The following is a 24,709-nucleotide window of genomic DNA, read 5'->3' as shown; positions in this document are numbered from 1 at the left end:
CACAGCATTAGATCTCTAGGTTCTACATCGGGGTCGGTTGCTGGCATAAGGCTGTATGTACCTGCCGCGGGTTCATTTATTTTGCCCAAATAGCGCTCTCTGTTCCTTTAAGAGACTGGAATAGTTATTGCGCCTCATCCCTCTGGTGCATTCAGATATTCTGCCATGTTTGTGGAGATGACACTCAATCCTAGACTGGTCTCTGCACCACAGTGTGAATATGTAAATGTGTAATATTCTGTATTTATTGTACTTCTAATATCTATATGCCATTTTTCATAAATTTTGCATGTATCGTTGCAATGGTCGCATTTAACTGACCCTCGGTTAATGTCCTTAAGTGCTGCCATATTGCTCTGTGCGGCATTCCTGTTAGATATGCTTACGTCCTCAATAAAGGAAAACATGCTAGAATTTTTTAAAACAGGTTAGCCCCCCATTAATGTTCTTCTGTTTGGAGTAACCCTGAACCTTCACTTTCTTTTGGAAACCTTTCATTGAGTTTTTATGGTCTGGCTTGACAGCATAGCTGTCCCCTTACAATTATGTGAGGATCACTAGAGAGGGGCTTTGGCTCCGCCCACATGTTTGGAGCCAGGAGTACATGTTTTGATTGGGAAGAAGTTGTGTGCTTCTAGAAAAAAAGTGCTTGCCCTCCACACAGCTGTGATCATTTTGTTTATTTATCCAGCTGCCTGAGCTTGAACTTTCAGGGGCACACACATGACATTGCAATGCTATTATACTGTCTTAAATATTAACTAGATAATATATGGTGTTTTTCTGTGGCAGCACTAGAGATGGGAGGAGGGCACTCATACCTACATTGATGTTTAGGTCTGGCTTGAAAGTGCAACTGTCACCTGACTATTTAACCTTAAGCTATTTTATTCTACCAGTCTTTGCTTCCACACAAATACAAATACATACTCTTGCAATTTACTAGTGAATTGCTTACATTACCATACAACATTCCTTTAAAGCCAGGCTTATTGGCATTGCCAATGCTTGTTATATAAAGGATGAACTAAAATGTCATCCCAGACCAACACGTAATCATCTACAGAGAGCTACACATGTGTGGCATGCATAGGGATTCCACCTTTCCCAGAGACGAATACTGGCCATCTCCGCATGCTTTAAAATTCTACAAAGGCCCAGACATGGTTCTTAAGTAGAGCTTTATAAGATATTTTCTGTGTTCACTTTTAACATGGCCTTTCCGTCTTTATTTACCTTATATATTAGTGAGTGGACATTAGGGCAGCTGTAGAACACATATTAAAATGCTTTACTGGCTGTAGGTGATTTTTTTTAATCTTTGTGCTGGCTGGAGCATTAAAATGTCAGTCAGGCCAGTATTAAACTGGCCAGCTGGCAATGCTTGGCATAACTTATTCGCACACAACAGTGGCCTAATAGTCAGTAGATCAGAAGTATTACATATCAACATCTCTTTTATAGATTGTCCTGGACTCAGGGCCCTCAGGTTTCAGCTCACAGTATTATTATTGTTTATCAGGTCCAGGTCTTTGTACAATTTCTCCGGGTTAGCTCCCAACTTAGACCCGGCTCTTCATATTAAAACAAATAATGCTGGGTAAGTACTGTGATGTGTTTACTTCCCCCAAGCACGATGAAATACTCCAATGACTGAAGGGCCTCTACATAAAGATTTAAGGAGATTCATTAGTTCTAGAAAAAATAGAATCAAGGACAATTCATAAGAACCTCTGTCAGTCAGTTTACTGTGGCACAATCAGGATATCAATGTATTATCCCTGGAATAATGTTATTGTGACCATGTCACATGCAGAGTTATAGGACTAGAATCCCTCTGATAACCTGTGTTGCTAATCTCAGGCGCCTTTTCCAAACAAGAGCGTGATCAGGTTTCCTCTGTTGTGCTTTCCAACATAAATAACTATGTGCATGCCACATCCTTGCCTGGTATGGAGAGGGCAGCTGTACAGTACTACTGCAGATGAGCTGGTTGTCACAGAAAAATCTCTCTACGCCATTCCTGTCAGACCCAAAACTCTGCGTCTCATTGGCTGCTGAGAAGCCCCCAGATAATTCCTCCAATTACAGGAAAAGCTGACTGACAGGAGCAGCCTCTCTTCAGATTCTCGACATCTGATTGTCAAGGGGTCAATCGAGCCCGTGCACTTACCTGTCACCGGCATCACATCTTTGGATCTGAGGCAAGTGACAGCTTGGGGACAGTGAGACTCCGTTCCGAACAAATCACTGTCACGAATGCCCAGGCCCACTTTACGTATCCCTATAGTTCATTGTATAAGTAAAGGAAGTGCACCACCAAATTACTACACCCCGAGAAGGAGCAGCACATTCCATTTTTTGTGTACTTTGAAAGCTAATGGGCACCCCATGCCTTTAACGCACCAGTAGTCCACACATTTATGTGGGGGCGAGGGATTTGTGGTTAAACAGTAGGGAAGAAAACTCTGTTGTTAGCTTCCACCGGATTCCTTCGGATGCTTTTGCAATAAGGCAAAAAGCTTTGGACGAAAGGACCCTCTTGGAAGACATAGGACCATTGCTTAGTTTGAGCCTGTGGTTTCCGGTTCTCAGCACCAGCACTAAATTGTCCACACGAGCGCTTATGACAGTCTGCCATGTGGTGGCGCCATTTGTCCAATTTAGAAAGGAGCACAACAACAGTTGTTTATTAATTTAATATACATTAAAAGTATGTAACACCTGCTGCCAATGCCATTCTTATAACTTTGGGGGCCTGGAATAGTCAGAATTGTCACACTTGTAGGAATGTGATGGTTTGTAGTTGTGTTGATACTGTAATTGGCAATGATAACAGCAGCAAAGGGTGGTGCGAGAGACAGGAGCCTCCCGATGGGACTTGCTTGGACCATGCATTTTGTGGGTGATGGTCAGATATGCACTACAGGCTACATGAGTCTTTATTTATTAAGCATTTTCTTCTCCTCAGGAGAAGGTTGCTCACCAGTATGCATTTACCGGCGAATTAGCCTCAGTGGAACAATTAGCTTTTTTCAGTCGAGCTTCCTATGGTAGTTAGCTCGTTCCTAAGCGCTGTAAATAGCAGTGGCGGCTGGTGAAATTTTAAAGTAGGTGGAGCATAAACAAAAAGCACATCGTGAGCAAGCCTGACCACCCGGGGAATTATTCATTTCTTTTTGTTCCATGAATAATACGCTTATCCAGGTCAGACTTTTTTGTTTGCACTGTAGGGTTTGAAGCCCTCTTGATCCATTATAAAATCTGCAAGACAAGTCACATAATGCAAAGAAAATGCTGGAGTCAATGAGCCACCCCTGCATGACTCTGGGGAACCAGAGAGTTCTACCTGGTGGTGGAATGATCTGGCCTCTGTGTAGCCACATGGCTCATTCATTTTATTGCCACTCTCAAAATTCTAAAATATGCTTGATGGGTTATAGCAAACATCTTTTTATTAAGAAAGTGCATACTGAGGCATTTAATGCCACTGTGAATGTTTTTTAAGAATCGTTTTAAAGTCTGGTCTAGAAACAGCGTTAGCTATGTTGCCAGATTCACATTTTTCAAAAGAATCATCATAAAAATACATACATTGCTATGTATGCATAATGAAATTAAATCTAGTATTTGTAAAGCGCACAATTACCCAAGGGTGTCAAGGCGCTGGGGGCCATCGGGAAGATTAAGCGAGCTATTGCCCAGAGTCACATGGTGCTAGACTAACCTGCCACCGGCAACAGGGATCGAACCGTGAACCCCGTGGTCCGGAGTCAGGCGCACTGGCCGCTGCGCCACACCTCTTTCAGCTTTCAGTCAACCCTCCTCAGTCACTGGTCTGTTCAAGAGTCACCCACATTTTCCTTCCACAGCAGACATCATGGGGCAGTCGGGCAGCCCACTTCAGCCACTGCTTTTCTTCATGGTTAGGGATGGCATTTAGTTTGTGTGCATCTGCACATCAGCCTAAAAAGTAGATCACTTCAGTGCCAGGGCTGATGGGCCAGTCTTTGCTTTCAATCCACATTTTATCTTTGTGATAGCTCATCTTTATTTAAAACATCTTTAATGCCCCCAGTATATGTTTGAGGAAAAATGAAAACATTAACCCCTTCAGTGCCCATGACGAGATGGTCTCGTCATGGGCCGCGGTTGCGCTGTGCCCATGACGAGACCATCTCGTCATGAACTCCGCCCGCTAATAGAAAGCCCGGCACAGGACGGGGCAAGGGCGGGGCACGCAAGAGGTTAAAAAAGCGCATGACTGCTAAGTCCAGACCTATTGGTTTTGCCTCCGCTTCCTCAAAATTGTGCTTTCAGAGAACACTGGAAGGATTCACAGTTTCAATTCTGTTATGCAGGCAAGAAGGATTCCATTCATTGTTTGTTTCTTGATATGTGAATGTTCAACCCCCCGCCTGTGTTACATGCTACAGCATTCAGAGGCCATGTGAACACAGTTTTGCAGTTTAATATGAGAGTATTAGTTGCAGAACCACACGTTAAAAAAAATATTTTTATTACACATATGCTCAGTTGCACTGAAACAGTCATACATTGGAAATTGATTGACAGTAAGTACAGAAGATTCCAATATGACACTTTTGCCCAATACACTAGGTGCGGATGAGTAATCAATATCTGCAGTACCCCACTTGATAATGATTTCATATGCAAATAATGGTGCAGGTTTGTTCACAAAGGAGACCTGCTTAGTTCACACAGTTCTGGGGAGCAGGGTACTCAGCACTGGTGGGCAGTACTTGGCACAGGAGAAAAGGATTGAACAATGAAGTGCAGAACGCCCAGAAGTGGTGAGGAATGAATGCGGCAACAGTGGAAAGTACACACCTCTAAGAACCAAAGGAATTTTAAGGCATGGGCAAAGTGGGCAATTGCCCAGGGCTCTTACCTTGCAAGGTTCCCCCTGGTGGGAAAGCAGACTTTCTCTTTGTCTAGCTTAGCTCTGTCTATTTCCATATCTCAGTCTGTCTCCTCTTTGCCTACGGCTACCTCTGAATCGCTCTCTCTTTGCCCAGTGGTATCTAAAGCATATTTGGGGGCCTGGATAGACATATTTCAACTGTTTATGTGTGAACCCCATTTCTGAAAGTTTGTTTTGTTTCATGCGGGCATCAATTAGCAGAAAATGGGGAGTACAATTATGAACAGGAGCCCCCAAAATATGTCTTGCTAGGGGACTCACACATTCTTAAAGCTTCACTGCTAAGAACAGGTGGCACAAGTGCTCATGGCTATCAGGAAATGATGATGAACAAAGGCAAAAGGTCAAAAAGCCGTTCCAACCATCGAAATTATTCACATTACCAAACAGTGGCGTCAACACAAAACTCAAGTGGGGGAGGGGGAAGGGAGGGATGGGACGGGGGATTAGGGAGATAAGAATTTTAAAAACCTTACCTGTTCTGCCACCAACGCTGCCATCCACCTCGGTGCTCCGCTTCTCTCCTGACGGTGTCCCAGCAGTCCCTGGGGCACCTGCACAGGCTCCCCACCCAATCCCGGCGCTGCTGTCAATAGCATGAGAGCAGCGCCAGGATTGGTCTGAGTGGATCGTTTTGCCACTCAGACTGTGCATGGGAGTCTGTGTTGTTTCTCCAACCCAGGTGTGCAACACAGCTGGGTTGGAGAAACCTAAGTGCGCATGACGGTTTGGCACAAACCGCCATGCGCACTGTCAGTGCTGCACTACTTCTCCCCTGTTGTCGTCATGGCCCCACTCCACCCTGACTTGGCTGGCTCTAGCAGGGAGAGAAAAATGTAATTATAATAAATTGGTTTTATTATCATTTTATTTTTCCCATTTTTCAGCGAGGGCGACACTACGCCACCATAGCCAAGGAGCCGCTGCTGTCACCTCAGCGACGCAAAGCTTTCTGGGACTTGTAGCTTTAAGCAGTTCAGCAACTCTGGCTCCATGACTATAGCGTTTTTAAAACTGCCATCATTAATCCATAAGTGCAATACGCACCAATGGCACCAGTGCCCAGGAATCAGCACCCTCTCAGTGCCATTGCCGCTGCCCAGCCTTTGCCCGGTGATGTGTCTTATGCGGGACGCGCGGTATAATGCGAGCTTGTAAATAGCAGGGGGAGGGTACAAAACTAAACTGAAAAGCTTTGGTTCCAACAGGCACATCATTAAAGAGCTAAACCTGTGGTGGAATCCGCGCCAACTCCTTTTCAGTTCACGTTTATTTTCATGATCAGGGACATAGTACAACAAGAGCAATATTCCTCCAACAGCCCTACTCTTTGTAACTTCTAAACTCAATTCTTCTAGGGCCTTTTTATGATCCAAATTGCACATTAATGTTGCAAGTTTCTGGGGCTCCCGATGATTTATGCAAACTCACACTTGAAAGTGTACTCATTATATTTTTCACTTGTCATAATAATACACAACCATACATTTGCTTCCTGCAGAATGGTTAAATTACTTTGTCTGCGTATATTGTTTGTAACAGCCGAATTCTGTATTTAACATCACTTTTTAAAACACCTTTTCAAACGATTCAAATATAAGTCACATCACACTTCTAAGGCTTTGCTTTTACGAGACACTGTGGGGCATATTTTAAAGGAGTTAACGCCACCAGAGCGTCACTTTTACAGACGTTCTGGTGGCGTTAAGTCCTTCGCCTTATTTACAAAGTGGTGTTAAGCCACTTAACGTGGCTTAACGCCGCCTTGTAAATAATGACCCTATTTACGCAGCACAAAAGGGGCGTGCAGTGGGTGTTGCAGTGGATGTTCTGCTGCACCACCAATTGCTTTTTGACGCTGCCCCATATTTACAAGGTATGGGGCAACGCCAGAATTATCGTTAGGGAATACCTGGTCTTAAGCAGGCGATACAAGGAGACATTTTTCATTTCTCATCGTAGTTTGCTCTTTCCATGTGTGCTGCAGAATGCAAATCACCTGTAAAGATTGTTTCTATGCAAGAAGATGTCGCTTCCAGCACATAAACAATCACCCCTGGAGTGCAGGCACCCTAGCAACATGACGCAAGGGTGCCTGCGCTGGTGCTAGGCAGCTTATTTAGCGCTAAGGGAAACGCAGGGGTGCGCTGCATTCTTGTAAATAAGGCCCATGCCTGAGTTCTGAAACTGAAGGAGTGTGCATTACTAATTTTGGCGTAACACTGAGCTCTACCAGTTTCTAGTAAATATACCTCAATGGGTCAGATGTACAACGAGTTGTAGCATGCGCAAACAGGTTTGTGACCCGTTTGCACATGCTAAATCTGATAGGGCCATGTACAAACACTATTTTGCAACTCGCAAATAATTTGCGACTCGCAAAATAGTGTTTTGCGACTCGCTATTAGGAAGGGCGTTCCCTTCCTAATAGCGACTCACAAGCCATGTACGTATGTTTTGCAACCGCAATTGCGGTCGCAAACACTTGCAATTTATCACCCTCTTCAAGAGGGTGCTAATGCAGTCGCAAATGGGAAGGGGTCCCCAGGGGATCCCTTCCCCTTTGCAAAAGCAGGGGAAAATATTTTTTAGGGGCAGGCAGTAGTCCCAGGGACCACTACCTTCCCTTAAAAAGTGGAACATAAACTTTTCGTTTTTTATTTTTTTAAATGCATCCCGTTTTCCTTTAAGGAAAATTGGCTGCATTTAGAAAAAAAACCTGCTTTATTTAAAAGCAGTCCCAGTTATGGAGGTCTGCTGAGCCCAGCAGGCCACCATCCCTGGGAGGGCCAGCCATTCCCAATGGGGTCGCAAATTGCGAGTGCCTCATGAATATTGATGAGGCTCGCATTTTGCGACCCCATTGGGAATAGCAATCAGAATCTCAGACACTAGTGTACATTTGAAATTGCGACTTGCAAATTGCGACTCGCAATCAAGCGCAATTTGCGAGTGGCATCTTCAAATGGTCGTACATCTGGCCCTATATCTTACTTCAGCATTTTACAGAGTTTGGGGTGTAGAAGGCGGCGTTGAAAGGGGCTTCCCCTTACTCCCTCTTTTCCAGTTAACTTACCGGCTCTAGGTTGGCAGGCTTTTCCTATCTGATTCAGTGGAATACAGCTGCTGTCAACCCTCCTCGACTCCACTCCATCTACACATCTGATAGTGCTGTGGGTGATTTTATGAGAAACATGTCAGAATCTGAGGAGCTCCTCTCCTCAGGTATACTGTGCTGTTTTGCGCGTTTGCGGAGAGGAAACTCCCATGGCAAGGATGGCATTGTCTTATTATTATGATGTGAAATATATAGGTAAAACCGAAAGGAAAATAAAAACACGTTTGAATGAGCACAAAAGCAACATCAGAAACAAGAACATGAAGTCCACTGTGGCCACACATTTTAATGAACACAGGCATAACATCAACCAGTTGCGTTTCCTTGTTTGTGAAATTGTTCCACATAAAGAAGGCAGAGACAACAGTAAATTTTTGATTCAACGTGAAACCTTTTGGATTCATAAAATGAATTCTTCCGTGTTGCTAAATTTGTTTATTGTTGTTTTACCTTTTCCACTGTAGTTTACAACAACTTTCGTTTCCTTTCATTTGAATTCTTTTTCTTTTGTGTAACAACACTTTAGGCTTTCTATTTTTCCATTTTTCTTTCCTTTCAAACTTACTTTTTTATTAGTTTTTTATTAGCTTTTCATTAGTTTACTTTACACCCTTACGAAGTTCACTAATGGTTACCTCACAACCCACATTAGTTTTCTTTTTCCCGTTTCAAGATGGCCGACACTGTGAGGTTGCATCACTTGTCTGTTTTCTCTGTCTTTGTCTATAACTTACTCAAAACTTGAACGCGAAGAGTTTGATCACTTATGCGAGCACCGCACATGTTTGACTTTTGTCTAAACTGAAGGTAAAGCTACGTTTAACTGGCCAAATTGTTTATCTAACCTTTGGCTAACATGCATGTTATTTCACCAGATGCTACATAATTACGTAGTTTAGCGTACTTGCTCATGTTACAACTTTCATTACCGTGTTTGTTTACGTGTGTCAGATTATTTAGTCACGAAGTCGGGTGTGTCTAAACTGATACTATTTGCATTCATGGCACTCTTTTCAACAATTTTTATGCCCATGTGCGTTATTCAGTCACTAAATGGATTGTTCCATTAACGGTTCAGCTTTCAGCTTTGTCACCGTTCACGTTATTTTCGGTGCACATTTAGCGATAATTATGTGGTTGGTCTCTATTATTCACAAACTCTTCAAGTCAGTCAACTTGGCATTGGACTTTTTTCACTTATTATTTTTTCACTTACTATCATCTCTTAAATCATCTATTACGTTTTTTTGTAATTAACATATCATGACCATCTCGTTTTCAATTAAGCTTTCAGTTAATTCAGTTAATTCGTTTTACAATCATGGGGTTGTGATATTCACACCTATCTTTGCATTCTTTAGGATTCCTCCTGACGAAGGGTTTCCCACCCGAAATGCATCGGGGATTCTTTTGGTTTCCTTAAAAACAATCATTGAAACTGTCTAAACAATTACATTGTTTGAATTTTCATGATGATAATGGATATTTGAACACATTAAAACTTTAAGAGTACCTTTGTGGAACTTTATGATCATCTGCGACTCGTCGCATCAATCCAGCTGTGCTATTAGAGGGACACCACTCACCTTTGAGTAGTGCAACCATTGTTTATATTGTCTTATTATTGTCAGAAAGAAAATCCAGCTTTGGTATTTATTTATTTTTATTTTTAAAAATTGAAACTTTGACGTCCGGCTCCATCAGTCTGCAAAGTTACAATGCATTGGCAGGAACTGCCTAACTGGCAGTCCATGTCACTGCTTGAAATGTTCCACGGGCCAGCCAACATTTCAAAATGTGTCGGGTGGCACCTCCGTCGGGCGGCAGAGTAATTTAATCGGTTGCCATGGCAGAGGACTGGCCGTCCCCCAAAATATATATTAGGCCAAATCATAAGCTGCAAGGTATTAAATACAAAGGAGCAAAGGCGTGGGCAGCGAAAGATTACTCTAATAAACTTCTGAGCATACAGCAGAAGCCCCAATTATGTGTCTGGTGTGGATCCGTTTTGAACACAACCAGACATGTTTCCAAGGCTTCTTTTTGTTATGGCAAATGTTTTCTTTGGCATGTGGGGTTCCATCTATCCAACTATTTTAATTCCCTGTCTTGTCAAATCTCTTGAAAGTGTCAGGTTTTGAGGCCTCCCAATGTTCTTAACCCCTTGTGTGCTTCGGACGGCCCCCGGCCGTCCGACGTCACGGTGGGCGTGTGCGGAGGACGCCCACGGGCCGTCCGAACTCCGCCCACTCAATAAAACACCCGCACAGCGAGAAAATTCACGCAGCGGGGAAGGGGTTGAAGCCAAGTTTTTTTTTTTTTTTTAAATTAAGACAATAACATAAGAACAAAGCACGTGTGTTCTACAGAGGTATCCACTATCTCTTCTCCTCCAGTCTTTGGAGGGCACTGCACTACATTTTCAAGGCTATCTCCAGTTGTAAGAAAAGGCCAACTGATAATAGAAAAGATTGGTTGGTATCTTTATTAATTTGCTTTCTTTATCTGTAATAGGCTGTTAATTCTTTTTTATTTGTATAGAGGTGCACTATTTACTTGTAGATTCTGCTTTCTTTTCAGGTTATTCATAACTCATAATTTCTTGTAAAATAGACATTTTCAAGTATTATTAATCTATTGTATGCGTTTGTGGGCAGTTCTCTTAAAAAAAAATGTAGCCGAGAATGTCAAGTTGTAGGCAGTCTGGGTAGATCAGAGCCTCTGCTAGTTGCTTTCTTGGGAACAACATTTACCCAATGGGGTAAGTGTCCTGAGTTTTGAAATGAGGGGGTAGGAAATATTGCACCTCCAGTGGATTCAAATCATGCTTCCACAACCTGCTGTTGGATGAGTGGATTGTAACTCACCTACAGAGAAAATATTCTGTCACCTGTGTCTGGGGAATACCAGCCACTTCACCCAGACTAACAACCCCTGCACTGAACACTGGTAAACCAAACTAAGTTAACACAAATTAAACTGAACTTCTGCGTGTATTATAGCCACATGAAATTAATTAAAACAAAGAAATGCAATGGGAAACTGCAGTATTATAGAGATAACTCACTGCAGCTTTCTCAAAATTCTTGCCTCTCTCTTTCGGTGCACTACATTCCCCATTGGCTGTGCACATAGGTAATTCTATTGATTAGGGTAATTGTCAGAGATGCCTAAGGGAAATGGCGGATTCTGAAGATACACCAATAGGAAAAAGACTTCGAAAGTGGTCAGAGGATGGTGCAGCCGCTACTTCGATCCTATTGGTCACGTAAAACACAGGACTTATTGTCGAAGATGCTACCTATGTAGAAGAAACACATTATCCACATAAACTCAAGAAACAAGGACACCTCAGCAACTCACCTCAGCGTTCTGGACAGTCTCTAGCAGACAGCAGTCCGCATGCATGGGGTTCGTCCAATAACCTGGGGTTCTCGGGTTCCAATCCTTCAGGGAAAAACTAAGCCTGGATACCCTATCCAGGCCCTTACTAGCATTGGGAAGGTTATGGGTACATCTGCTTGTCTAGATGCAGTGATGAGCCACCACTGTTCTCCATGGAAGACTTGGTGGGCAGGGACGTACCAGCTGTGTGAAGGAGCGTGCCGACTTTGAGTATGTTACTAAGGGGTCAGGTGTCTAGGTCCTGCAGCCTTGAAACGACCCCTCCTCCCAGACAACCTTTAAAGCCATCCTTTTCTTGCAAACAACCGTGGAATGCCCTATTAGCTCCAGAGTGACCATCAGCCATGGCGGCCAATCACAGAGAAGAGCGGACGTCTTCAAGGAGCAGGCCTCTTCACGAAAATGGGGGCAACGAGCATCTCAGCAGAGCTCCTACCTTCAGTTGGAGAAGGATCCCATCAAGTTGGGGAGAGGTGTTGGCCTTACGGCTAGGGCGGTCGACCTCAAATCGGAGAAAACGGGTTCGTGTCTCGGCAAGGACGCGCAACATTCTGTGATTCTGGGCAAATCACTTAATCTCCCCGTGCCTAACAAATGAATGTGTCCTCATGTAACGCAGCTGGTGCTCGTGTAAAGCGCTCTGATACCCGATACCTTCGGGTCAAGTTTGCGCTACATAATTAAAAAAAGGTTACTAAACCACCTGACACCATGATCCAGCGGATGATGAGAAGTCAGTCCTTTATTTATGTCTATGCTCATCTTGGTCCCCAGTGCGGACTGGCAGTCCCGGAGTTCACTAAGGAGGCAAACCCTCAACTGACTCCGTGGACCGAAACTGAGTTATTCTTTAGTTGGGCGTATTCCAACCCTGCGAATCGGACCAGATGGTTTTTATATCACAATATCGTAGTGAAAATATCAACTTGCCAAAATATTGCATCATATCAACTACCACTATGTTGTCATGGTAAGTATATATAGGTAAGTACAGATTCAGTATTTTATCTCCAAAGCTACTTAGCTTGACGAAATAGTGCTAGTTGATACAGTCGATGCAATATTTTGGTAGGTCGTTATTTCCCCCACGATGAGGTATAACACCAGCGGAAGGACTTTTCACTGCTACAATAGTCCGATGACTGGTCCCTTCTTAGAACCCCCCAAAGCAAAGAGGAAAATGGTGTCCCGGGTCACAGTGTGGGCTGCTGCCCCTAAACCCAATGGCCTGCCTAAACTGATATCAGGATGCTGATGCGCGTTCGAACTTTGTAGAGAGTGGTGGTTTTCAACCCTTCGATGAGGCTGACCCCACGGGGCCCCAAAAATGACCTCATAAAAGGCTGCACTTATGCAATATCTAGGTACATCTTTGAGAATCAGTTTGCTTCTCCTTCCTTTTATGTTTGCCCACTCGCAATCGAGATGCATTACATTCAAGGCCACCCGAATAATTCTACAGGGGAGGACCAAGTTATACCACTCGGTTGACTAAATTATGCGGCAAGAAAACTCAAATTATACAGTGTAATGCAGTACATTTTGTCATTTTGTACACATTCACACTGTCTGGAAAACAGTTGAATCTCATTAGTACCAGTTTCCCTCCTAAATACACCAATCAGCATCAAAAAGGTGACCAGGCACCCTCTGTGAAGGAAGGGCCTCTCACTACAGGGCAACATGCTTTTTTAACCTCTGATCCCTGTGACCTAGAAACATTTTGTTTTGTGAAAGTCTGCAAATTATGCAGCAGGTGATGGATTAAGTGGCACAGGTTGTACATCCGGAATTATGCAGATAACTGCACGGCCAAAGCATCGCATAATTCCAGTGGCCCTTGTTTTATGTAACTTGGTCGCGAGCCTGATGGCGAAGCCACCCTCTGCGTCTTCAAGCCACACACCCCTGCGAGCTGCTTATTCTGAAGCTAGACCAGACAGTGATAAATATTCGAACGTGAACGTATAGAACAAAGCAAATCACGCTTGGGTTGAATGTATTTGCTCCGGAGTAATGCTGTAATGCAGGCAGTCTGTTTCCCGCTGCTGGCAGCTGACACACACGACGTGTACACGGAGTCGTTTACCTGTCTGAATTATTTGTACAAATGGAGCTTGGCCCGCGGTGACTGCAGTTTGTCGACCCGTGCAAGAAAGTCTGGGTCGAATGTGCGCCGGCTGCAGCGTCCAAAGCCGAGCAGACTTCCTGATGAAGATATGCCATCCTGTGCCGCGGCTGCTGACAGCGCGCGCTGCATGATGGATGCCAAGTGACTGGATCCTGTCAGGCGCGTTCAGCCCTCCCTGTGCGGAGGACCGAAGGGCTCTATGCTACAGAAAGCTTGGATCTATATTTACGCGCGTGTTTTAGTCCCTTGATAACCGAGCCCTGTATTTCTGCTGCAGGAGAACCAGTGGCATAACGCAGCATGATGTGGGCCTCGTGCACGGTGTAACGCCCCCCCCCCCGGCCGCTCAGAATCTCTCAAATATTTTATAGGCCTTAAAGGTTCCCCGCCGCCCGTACCACGGTGGCTTCAGGTACCTGCGTTACGCACCTGAGGAGTACTGCCGCTTTCAATATGATGAAGGAGCCAAGGCACCGCCTACAACCATTGGCAAAGCCAATAGGACTGTTGGCAAGCCGATGCGATGGTTACTTACGTTTCTTTTTAGGTCTCGCCTGACCCAGCGCATGCGCTGGTCTGGTGAGACTTATTGAGAGGGCTCCAAAAAGTGCTACCAGGCCAGCCTGGAGCTACAGTGCATGTGCGCGGGCGTGCACGCTGCGCTTTACCACGATTACTTTCACTTTCTCGGCCGCTTGACATAGCCAATAGGTGTCGCTTTTGGGACCTTATAAGTATTTAGTTATGCAACTGTTGCATGGCTAAACACTTATAAGGTCCCAATAGGCGAGACCTATTGGCTATGCCAATGCTTGTTTTTTTTTTATTGCAACTGCATGTACCACGAGAATTAAAGCATACCCCCGGCCGCAAGGGACAGCCATATGCTTGCAATAAAACATTAAAGATAAAAAATTAAAAAAAATTATCATGTTTAAATTTTGTGCAACAGTCCCTAGGAGGCAGGCGTGCTTCGAACGGACATAGAACCCTTTTTAGTATTAATGCACATCTTAGAGATTGTGATAATTATTGATGCACTGAGAAGGTACTGTTGGTTTTGAATTACTATCACCTGAAGACACTGTTTAAACACACAAAGGTGAGTTAAAAACATGCGGAGCTAAAAAGAATGGATGGAAAAAAATACTAATTGGAAAAGTAAATTATTGTCCCACCAGCACTTGCCACTGAAGTGCACCTCTTTTAAGGTGCACATAATGTGAGGCAAAATGCAATCACTCAAAATGCAAAAGAGCGAGTGGCTGAGGTTGGCTGCACCATCGTCCCGTCATGTATGGTATGGTGGACAGAAGCCAAGCGTGAGTGCCAGTTGAGCCTACGACGACGAAGAGTACTAGGCCAAAACCCTCTGGGTTTGTATATATGTATTTTTTTTATTTTTTACTTATTTGTATATATGTATTTTTTATTTTTTACTTATGTATATTTTTGATTGCCCGAGTCTCGCATGACACTCAACATACAACGACGAGTGAATTGTAGAGGAACCCGGAAAATGGCAGTGCACATTTTATTAAAACAATACAATCGTTGATTTATTTACATATTTGCTGTTGCTCCATTTTCCCAGGAATATTGTAAAACAGGTTTGGAGCTTGTTAGTATACAATAATTAGGTGCAGATTTACTAAGATTTTACACTACACGTCACAAAAGTGACGCAAAATAGGGCAAAATCTTTTTGCTTGACTTTTTTATCCAGCGCTAAATAATGTGAAAATAACGTGAAAGAAACGCGAAGCAACGCATAGCGCTGCATTGCATTAGTTAGCGGCAAGGGGGCATACCCATGCAACCACCCAAGGTTTCTGATGCTAAGCCCAATTTACTAAATAAAGTAGACATGGTTTAGCACCAGAAAATGGTGCACCCTTCAACCAGGCGGAATGAAGGGGAAATGTTTTTTTCCTCCCTTTATTTTCTGACTGTGCATGTGTGCTGCACTGTACAGCACACATACAAAGTCGGAAAATGTTTAAAATTAGTCTAAGCATAGTATTTTGCCTGTCCAGTACAAAACCTATTCTTGACTCACGGAGACACCCTTGCAGTATGGTGAAAAGGTGTTTCCGTGGCGCACGGCCGTTAATTTCAATGCCGGCGCTAGGGAGAGGGATGATGAGTGCTATATTTCAGTAAATTTGGCGCTCTCCTGCTCCCTCCTCATGCAGCGCAGCATTTGGTAAATCTGGTCCAATATTTAGTATGATGCGCCTCCTTACGTCTTCAGGAGAGTTCAGCTTTTAGGTATCCTTTCACGGTAAAGCAGAGACATCACCAGAACAGCCTATCAACACTTAGTATGCGCCAGTTAGGGATGTATGACGTTACAACGCATGCTGTTACAACGCATGCTGTTACAACGAAAGTTTTACAACGCGAGTGCATTGACAACGCAGGACATTACAACGCAAGTCTTTACATCGACTTGCACTAGATGGCGTGCTAACATTAAAAAAGTGTAATTTACTATTCCAACTCCAGTCCACGTAACAGTAGGGAAGGTGTTGGGATAGTAAACTACACTATTTTTAATGTTAGCACGCCATCTAGTGCAAGTCGATGTAAAGACTTGCGTTGTAATGTCCTGCGTTGTCAATGCACTCGCGTTGTAACAGTTTCGTTGTAATGGTAGTGCGTTGTAAAAGTTGCGTTGTAAAGGTTGTTCCCCGCCAGTTAGGGACCAATGTTGGATTCTGCTTTGTCGATGGGTCTAAAACCGAGTCCGTGATATGCACAAGTAGGCTTCAGCAGTTCAGCATGGACTTCCTTGTGCCGTATGTTAAAACCTCCCCATTTCAAGTCGCCCTAGTGGCAGGGATGTGGCCATTTCTGGATCTGTGTTTAACTAAGGCTTTTAAAGCGGCCAGAGGTGATGGAAATCAGAATATCAATGTCAAAAATATAATCTGACACTAATATAGTCTCCTACACAGCATTTTCAACAAATATTCTCGCTTGGGTGTTGATTTTCTATCATTAACTCTAGTGGGAGGATATTTTTGTAAACCATATTTATGACACAGTAACTATGGCAGATGATATGTTGACTGCCATATTTCGGAGTCACATCCCTTGCAGCTAGGACCTGCGTGGAAGCCTGTATTATTATCATACTAATGTCTGTCTCTCCTTCTTGAACATGGCTGCCAGGCTCCCAAATGGGCTAACAATCGACATATTGATGAGATTAAACCAGACAATATGTAAATTCTAATTTAGTGAATAGGTAGTCATCATTTTCTTTTTTCTGTTATTTAATTTTGGGGTGGTTGTGTGACATTCAGACCACTTCAGGGAACTTTCAGGGGTGGAAGAAAATTTAAGTACAAGACGCTGGCCATTCCTTAGTCTACAGGTCCAGCTATATTCTCTTATGCAGAGTCAGGATGCTGGGCAGAAGAGAGTAGATGTGCTTCAGTCCCCTTTGGAAGCCTGGTCAAGTGTTCTTTTAATGAGACAGGGATGGATCAGAGATTCCAGAAAGCAGAGCCTTGTGTGTTGCAGGTTCTACCCCCAAACCCTTGCCCTTTGCTGGGACTGTGACCAGATTGTTAGCCACCATTCCAGGGAGGTCCTGCGATGGAATTCAGTGTCTTTGAGGGGTAGCTAGACCTGCAGCCATGCAGCACCCTCGGGAAGTTCAGTTAGCCTTCAACTGTGTTCGTTCTCATTCAGGAAACCCCCACAAAGTGTTCAATGTGGGCACAATGTGGTCTGAGCAGTTTATCCTGAGGACTGCATAGCCGTGGTCTGGGCCCGTTGAAGTTTGTGCAATGATTATGCATGGACATTTGTGCATCTTGTATTTCAATGTTGCAGGAGGGGCAATGCCATGGTGAGGGTTAGGACTGCCTTGTGACATAGAAAGGATAGGATGCCTCTTCATCACCCTAGGTGATTGTATGTGTGTTTTGTGACCATGGTGATTTATAGTGTGTGTGTTTTATGAACCTGGAAGATAACCCAAGGCTGTCGCTTCTCCTTTGGTAGGGTCAGGGAACCCAACATGGCTATGAGCTTGACCTGTAGGGCTGGCTACATGACCACCGGTAGTAAAGGGGTTAAAACATGGCTTGTTCTTGTGCATCTATACTTGGACATGTTCTGTTTTGTAGTTTTGTTGGTTTTGTGCTGCTTGTCTAGTTTTTTAGAAGTGAAGTGTTGCATTCTCTCTTTTGGTTGGGTTGGGATTTTATGTCATATAATGAGAAGAAGATTGTCAGGAAGGAAAGCTGGACGTTTTCACCCCTGATGAGTTTTAGTCGTTTCTCATGGTTATATGACTTCAACTGAAAAGTAATGCGTATAGAGACAGTGGCTCCTCCTCTATAACCTCCAGTATTTTTAATGCACATAAATTTGCGTATATATCGTTGTTAACATTCCGCATGAATATTCAATGAACAGCTTAATTGCAAGAGAAATTAGTGAGCTCTTAGTAAAAGAAAAGACACAGAGCATCAAAAAGATATACATTTTATATTTAGTCACAAATGTATGTCCTACACTGAAAAAGATTTCAGTGCAAGGTGTACAGGGCAGCGCCCAGTGCAAGGTGTGCAAAAAAATGAATACGGCAAACAATCCTTGAGAATGATGCATTTTCCCCTCGAAGGTAGTCACTTGGCTGACCAGAATTTGTGGAAGAAAAGGCCAAAGGCATTGATATTTAGTCAGAGAAAAACATTCTCTTATTCCACTTGAACATAATTGATGTTTCAGCCCAGCAGAGTTAATCAAGGGTCATCATCAGGACAAGAGTATGTTTTGGGGAACTGGCCAGTATTTTACGAGACAAACCAATGTTTGTTGCATGATTCGTAAGTGGAGATAAATTTCAAAATTAAGTTCAGAATGGAGTCCACTCTATAAAATCTGGACTACCAAGGCTTGCTTTGGTATGGAGCTGAAAAGAACATGTGGTAGGCAACCGTCTATGTCTGTGCAGGGCAACCAATCAGCTGATGGAACCAGCTTGAAAGAGAGCCACATGGTCAGCAGAAACTGCTAGGTAAACCCAGCAAACTGTTGTTGTTATACTCACACTTGTCCAAGAGCAGAATTTAAGATGATGTTTCATAAATATACCATCATCTTGAGGGTTTGCATAAGAAAAATATATATACTGTATCTTAAATGCCTATTCGGAATTGGACCAATGGAAGCTCAAGGTCACGATTCAAAAGTCTTTTCTTTTCCTGTATCCCATTTAATGACGCCTATGGGTGCCGTGTTTCGAACGTGATGTAAATGTGCATTCTATAGAACTAGGTTTTTTTTACGTAGTGCTTCATACCACCGTGTTTTCTGTTTCTAACTGCTAGAAATACCAATGGTTATTGTTTGACCGTTTAAAACTAAATAATGTATTGGTCTTCAAAGGATGAAATACTGCCTTGGTTTTCTTAGAATTCGAGTTTGTGATCTACTGGCCACACCAGATACTGACATCCCACGCCTGACCCACTGCATCATCTTGCCATCTCTCTCAATACAAATATTGGCAAAACCAATAGGTTTTGCTTCTGGGACACTATTGGGTGCCTGGACTGCTGGGCAGCACATTTATTTTGATATTTTTTGTTATCTTTTGCATATTGCATATGTTTGAGAAAAAGCATTGTGCACTTGACATGGCATGTTCTGAAGGTTGCTATCTGCGAAAAAGGCATTCATGTCAAGAAAATGCAGGTGAGTACTCACACTCTTCAGACGATGCTGTCCAGCCAGTGGACACTGGGCTTAAATGTGCACCAGATATTCGCAGTAGTGGTCACCAGAATCGATAGACTTTTTTATGCGACTCCTGAACAGATAAGTCTGATGAATCCTTTTAACCAGAGGTCCATGTGATTTTAATGTCACTGTGCTTTAATTCGCGGGAGATGGCAGTGGGCAGTTGAAGGGCGTACCCTCACTTGGCGTTAATCTCTTTTTCTTGTGGGCCAAAATGTATTGAGTTGGTTAGATGGTCTGCAACAGGAGTCTCCAGGTTTTGATTCCAATTTTGTTTTTAGCAGGAGGCTAGGCTAAACCCTTTTTTTGTGTTGAAAATGTATTTATTACATTTTGAAAAGACATGTTAATGGACATCATTTACAAAAATATAGTACAGGATAGGGTAAACCCTTGTGTTTAATTTGTTTTTATTGTATTGCTTTTGTTGCTCGAAGCTACTGGTAAATGATTATTTGTAACTAATTATTGTGGTCTTCAGATTGGTGATCTGGTGTGAATGCTCTTATAGTGGTTTGCCGTGTTATTTTATCCTTGCCACATGATGGTAAATGCGGTTGGCTCATCATGTAGGCTCCTTGTCTTTGATTCACTTTTTCTTTCAGGCAAGTGCTGGAAAGGTTCTGCTGGTGGCAGCAGAACACACCACTACTTTTTCTAAATGTATAGGCCCTCTGCTGCTGTCAACATGCCACTGAATGATGTGGTGCTGTGGTACTCACCGCCTCACTCTGTGATTTCTGTGCTTGCAGTATCTGTTTGTAGCCGAGTACAGTTCTGTTTTTCAAGGTCCACAGCTTCACCAGAACTGTCAATACCCTAGAAGTCCTCACACACCAGCAACATATGGAGGTGCAGACACTCTTTCTCTACCTCAGAATCCTGAAACATTTTTGGTGTTGGATTAACCCTCAGGGGCTGCAGTTGGTTGTGGCAGAGAGGCCTTCCTGCGAAAAGCACAAGTTGGAACGCGGCATGTGTGTCTGTTAGTTACTAGCACAAATACTGAAGCGGTTTTGTGGGGACTGGCGTTGTTGTTATGCTCCGTACTCAGTTGTGGCTTCCATGTACCAAGGGTGGAGCGGGGGCAGTGGGTATCCAAAAAATAAAACTTACCTTGAGGCGCGACGCAACGTCCTCTTCCATCGGTCAGTCGTCTCTCTTCTGTGGAACCCAGCCAACACCCCTAACGAATCCTGGCGCTGCTCTCACCAGCATGAGACCAGCGCCAGTATTGGTTGGAGTGGCCTCACTCAACGCTCTCAAGACCACTGGAGGCTTGTGCTTTCTCTCACCCAGCTGTCTTATGACAGCTGGGTTAGAGAGGTTTAAAATGTGCATGTCTGGCTGGCTGTCGCAAGACGGCCCGCAAAAGAGACAAGCGCATTTTAAAGCAGACAGCTCCCTGCTGCCTCTCGGCAGCACTGCCCCTCCTTACCATCTTGTCACTCAGTTCAGGATGGGTCGGTTGCTGAAAAATTATATGGCAATAAATAAACTTTATTACCATTTTACTTTCCAACTCTGGCCTGTGGGGTGACGCTCCTCTGCGCAAATGGAGGAGCTGTCCCTGTCCGTACTTACATTCATCTGTTCTGGCATTGGCAAAGCTGCTGGGATGGTATTTATCATAAATGACCCTTTGTTGGTTCCAAAGATAGATCGAGAGGGCATGATCACCAAGCTTATGGATGCTTGTGAATTTACTCCCACCTGGTGTTTGCATTGCTTGCCACCCACCACCTGATCTCTGGATGTTGTCAACTCACACAGTAATATAAAGTTTGCAGAGGTCCAAGAGGAAGTGGGAAGTAGAAACAGACCCCCTCCTTAGAGATGAAATCAGCCCTCAGGTGTCAAGTTAAGCAGAGTTGCAAATTAAGGGAAAAATGAAATGTAACACTGTAAAAAGTCAAAATGGGGCTGCTAACTGCATCTATCACCTAGGTCCCCAGTTGCTGGCAGCTATGGCTGGAAACTAGTGGTGATTTTTGTGTTTTTAGGTCTGGCTTATAGACCGCTTAAGCTACCTCTACAGCCTCATACAATATTAAATTCACATGTAAACATCCATAAACATATACCTACATAGAAAGGCTGTGGGTCAGCCCTCTTAACCTGCTATTTCCATTGTGCATCTGTCCGCCCCAGCATACAGAAGGGTGTAATGGGTCAGCCGACTTCAGATATTCTGTTGCACTGTTGACACTATTTTCCGAGTGCATATGCACATCTGCCTAAACAGAAGTGCACTTCAGTGCAAAAACTGTTGGGGCAATAATTCACTTAGCCAATGCCTTTATGTTCCATTCTTTATCCTTTTGTTGGCCACCCTTGTGTGCTTTAATTAGCCTGATTTAGAGTCTGGCAAATGATTTATTCTGTCGCAACGTGACCGCTATTCCATGTGTCTTTTACAAGTGCCATAGGATATCATTCACTTGTAATGCAGCGGGCAGAATATCAGTGGCGTAACATAGACCCCGGTGTGCGGGGGTGCCCCGAGCTCCATTGGACCGCCTTCAGCACAGTACCGTGGCCTGAGAGCCCCTAGTTGAGTCCGGAGGGGGGCCCTCCATGTACCTTGCAGGGGGGTCCCCTCAAGGTTCTCTACGCCGCTACAGGAGCTGAGTCACATTCATGACCACATAACCCATCCATCAAACTCTAAATCAAGCCCTAAGTCTTTATGTTGCAGTCTTTCAAAGCAATTAATAATTTTTATGTGCAGTATTAAAATTATATGTGGTTATTTTGTTTAATTTACATTTTATATGGCAAGCATATGGCGGCCACATCATTTGGTGAGCGGCATGATTTCTTTTTTTTTTTGTGTGGCATATCCATGCAGTAAAAAAATACCCATCGTACTAGTTTGTGCAGGCCAGACCTTTGGATTAGCCAGTGCTTGTTAACATTGTATGCATGTTTTCTGCCTTGGATTGCCGATCCTGCTGCATAAGCATTTATTCTTTTTAGTTCACTTTTGATACAGATATTTTACAGGCGCTCCAGTGCAGCAAGTGGTTTTCACTGGCATTACTGCACTATCTGGATTTTGTGTTTTTTTTGGCTGGCACAAACCTTTTAAAGAGAAACAGATGCCATTAAGTTTGCCTTCTTGCCAGGGGACATGAATCCCAATTCGCTCTTACAAGTGCGGGACCTTTACCCTCGATGAACTCTGCGTGGAGGGCGTCTCTGACTGGTCGGTGAGACGTGCTGTTGCTAGGCCCGTCTGGAGAACCGTCTACATCTGTGTGTTTTTTTCTTATCCTGGTTTTGTATCTAGTGCTGACTCATTCCCTGTGGCTGCTGGCTCGGCCCTCCCTTGCTGTCATGCTACGGTAGGATTCCTCTCTCTCCCTCCTGCACACTCTGGCGTGTCTTACTACGGTCACGCTGTTTTTTCCGTTTTACTATTTCGAAATTTAAAGAAGTACATCACCAGATATACTTACAATTAAAAGCACTGCCACTGTTTGCTCGCTCAGGACTCGTTTTGCAGTTGAAAAGAATATGCATGCATACCAACAGACCTGATTCAGGCGGGACTCACGACTTTTAAAGCCCAAAATGGCTTTATTTTAGGTGTCTCCTGCCTAAAATCTCCTTCTCTTCAAAAAGGAAAATCAATTCGCTCGATTCTATTTCAAAATCTTCCTCTTACCAAGTTCAAAATGTTGGGATGTATGAATATGCCCTAGGCACACCCTTTTTCCAGGGGATTTCTCTTTTATAACCTAACAGTAATTGGTGGTACATTGGGGCATTTGTAGCTGCTGGATGTTATGTTATGTTAATAAGATTTATAGAGCGCAACGGTTACCCTGGGGTGTCCTGGCGTTATGTATTGGCTAGCCGGAAGAGGGATGAGGTCATTGGGTAAATAGCCAGGTCTTCAAACCTTTCCTAAAAAGAAGACAAGAGGCATTTCTCAAGTGGAAAGGCAGATCATTCCAGGCCCTAGATGCACATGCAATAAAGCTCCTGCCACCCCAGCTGGCCTTTTTGACAAAGGGGTCAGGACCTTTTTCGCTCCAGAGGACCGAAGGGTCCTACTGGGGACGTACCACCTGAGCTTGTCCTTCAGGTGTTGTGGACCTATCCCATTGAGGGCCTTAAAACTGTACATAGGGCTACCCTATGCTTCACAGGAAGCCAATGTAACCTAATTCATTATTTTTTCACAGAGATAAATTTAGGGATACCGGATAGCAGCCTGGCAGTCGCGTTTTGAGCCATCTGCAACCTGTGGCACCGCCAGTAGGAACTACATTGCAAATGAAGGCCTCCAATATTACCTGTTGCTAGGGGAGTGTGAGCACAAAAACAACAAAATGGTATTTTGCCAGTGTTAAAAAAATTCATTGTAAATGAGCTGGATGGATCTGTGTACTTCAGGTTACAATTTGGCTGTATTCCAGAGCAGCAGGAGCAGAAATAAAGCAATTAGATTTAAGAGAGGGTCCCACGCAAGCTGTTTTGCAGGATACATGGGGCCAGCAAGCATTACACATGATTCAAGGAGGAATGGGTGGCGGACTTAGGTGTTGATCACATGGTTGTAAGATCTTTGCAAGCTAGTATGCATGTTAGTCTGGAAGGTCTGTCCTGGCCCATGTTTATGGCTGCATGGGTTCCTGCTCCATGTAATGTGGCTGTTGTTCGGTGACAAGTTTAGAATAACTAGAGGGTCTATCGTTTTTAGATGAATTCTCTGAAGTGTTGCTCCAAACTGAGATCGAAAAGGAACATTACAGACAGTGGAGCTCTGTGAATGTAGAGTTTGTATGTTATATATATATTTGGGCCTACTGGGTATATGCCCAGTTTGTTTAGCAGTCATGGTTTGTAATAATGCCACACGAGATTCCCTCAAGAGATTTACAAAGGATTCTTTTTAGGTCTGGTGAAGCCAACCTCTTGTGCTCAGTGCATAGATGGTGGATTCGGAATCGGCCATCTTTAAACCATTGCATTGCTTGAGTGAGCCTTTGGCTAGAAACATTGCCATTCTCATCTCACATTAGTCAAGTGAATTAGCTTTGGCTTACTGTGATGCTGTTGGCTGTTTGAGTGCATGATCCTGCCTCCCAGAGGTGATTTCAGTTGAATTTATGGGGTCTGTTTTACGTCTGAAAAGCCCCAGGTACCATAACACCATCAAATCTTTATCTTATACACGTGTTACATGCAAAAATCAATCCTTTTTTTTGTAAAATTTTTTATTGAGTAGAGCCAACAAGAAGCAGCCAATATTTACATTTAACAAATACTTTAAACTTAAACAAACAAAAAAAAAATACTGTTCGTTAATGATTAATTACTGATAGCAGCAGCCAAA

At 43.6% G+C, this 24,709-nt stretch overlaps 1 protein-coding gene across 3 annotated transcripts in view; it reads left to right on the top strand.

Annotated features, from left to right (window-relative positions):
* The window catches only part of ATXN1 (ataxin 1), a 1,009,465-nt gene that overhangs the window by 224,162 nt on the left and 760,594 nt on the right, over positions 1-24,709 (top strand). Inside the window, exon 1 of one of the 3 annotated variants that reach the window (XM_085607038.1) lies at positions 8,804-8,870. The exons of the other annotated variants lie outside the window; for them this stretch is intronic. The gene's annotated coding sequence lies outside the window, so the exon portion shown is untranslated. Of the gene's footprint in view, positions 1-8,803; positions 8,871-24,709 lie in introns of those variants that run through there. 3 annotated transcript variants of the gene reach the window in all.

This window comes from Triturus cristatus, chromosome 5_2, assembly GCF_964204655.1.
Source record: "Triturus cristatus chromosome 5_2, aTriCri1.1, whole genome shotgun sequence".
Classification (NCBI taxonomy): domain Eukaryota; kingdom Metazoa; phylum Chordata; class Amphibia; order Caudata; family Salamandridae; genus Triturus; species Triturus cristatus.
The sequence above is the reverse complement of the archived record's forward strand: the minus strand, read 5'-3'. Positions and strand labels throughout refer to the sequence as shown.